The following is a 1370-nucleotide window of genomic DNA, read 5'->3' as shown; positions in this document are numbered from 1 at the left end:
TAGCTTGTGTCCCAAGGTCTCTGCGCAAGCATAGATTGAGAGGACAAATGTCTGAGGGATGAAGGAGAGCAGAACCGGGTAGGAAAGTGGGCCTGGACAGGGTCATGCAGAAGGACGGCTGTCCAGTAGGTGCAGCCACATAGGATCATACCTATTTCCATTGTGTTCACAACCGAGAATTTGCAGCTTGCCTAATTAGTACAGCTAATACATTTATTTGGAAAATAACACCATGTAGCATTATTAAAAATACACAAAACAGAAACTATAGGATAAGATTCTAAACGACTGAACAGAACTCAAAGCTCCAATATGTTCCTCACCCCAACAATAGATGATATAGTGTCCCCACCCCACCCTGAGATGGGGGAGACCTGCAGTTGAAAGCACTCTGGAGCATTTCTGCCATTTGACAGACAGGTGTGATAGAATGTTGCTTATAGCAACACTGTTCACAGAGCATCTGAGCCCATCTCCAGAGAGGAAACCTCACAGGTAGAGAAGATGGCCAAGGTCCTACTCACAGGATGACATCTATTTTAAAAAGCAAAAGACCTTCTTTGAGGTTTTCCTTTGTCAAATGTTTGCTTGTCCCTTTACTTTCTGTGTTTGTCTCCGTGCCTGTTGTCGGGAAGCGTGTACTGAGCTCTGCTTTGGGGCAGGTTCCGTCGGCTGATGCTGATGCCGGACCCTGGGAAGCTGGCCGACCTATCACACAGGACAGAGGCCAGAGCGATGGGATAATATGTTAATATGCTCAGAGAGGCCTGGGGAGGTGTTTGCTGGCGCTCCTCTCATGAAAGATTTGTAAGCATCTGAATCTGCTTTCTTTTCTATTGGGAGTGTTCTCTGTTGTGGTCTAGTTGTGGTTGTCGGGGTTTTGTTGTTAGCTTCCTGTTTGTGTTTTGTATGATTGTGTGCGTATGGAATCCGGGCTAGGTAAATCTATAGAGACAGTAACTGGATTAATAATTACCTAGGGGCATCGAAGGGGAGGTTGAGGGGAAGCAAAGAGCTAACAGCAGTGAGTATGAGAAAGAAGAAAATGTTCTCAAAGAGATGGTGGTGACGACTGCACAGTTCTTGTTAACAGGACTGAATGACTAAATTGTATGATATGTGAAGTCTATGCCAATCAAACGCTATTTTCAATAAGAATTAAGTTCACATAACACACAAAATAAATAAATTTGCTTCTTGTCAAATAACTGTAAGAAGTGGAGGTCAGTCAGGGGACAGTTCTGAGGACGCAGCGCTGGTGGCAGCGGGCATGAGTCTGACCGGCCCTCTGTGAAGGTGGCCGATGCTGAAGGGAGGCTTGTAGCTCCGTTTCCTCACTCTCTGTCATTGCCAGCCCTCTGCCTGGGGAG

Source organism: Echinops telfairi, unplaced genomic scaffold, assembly GCF_000313985.2.
Source record: "Echinops telfairi isolate 266 unplaced genomic scaffold, ASM31398v2 ScPeMD7_2186;HRSCAF=2738, whole genome shotgun sequence".
NCBI classification, from domain to species: domain Eukaryota; kingdom Metazoa; phylum Chordata; class Mammalia; order Afrosoricida; family Tenrecidae; genus Echinops; species Echinops telfairi.
This window is presented reverse-complemented; position numbering follows the sequence as displayed.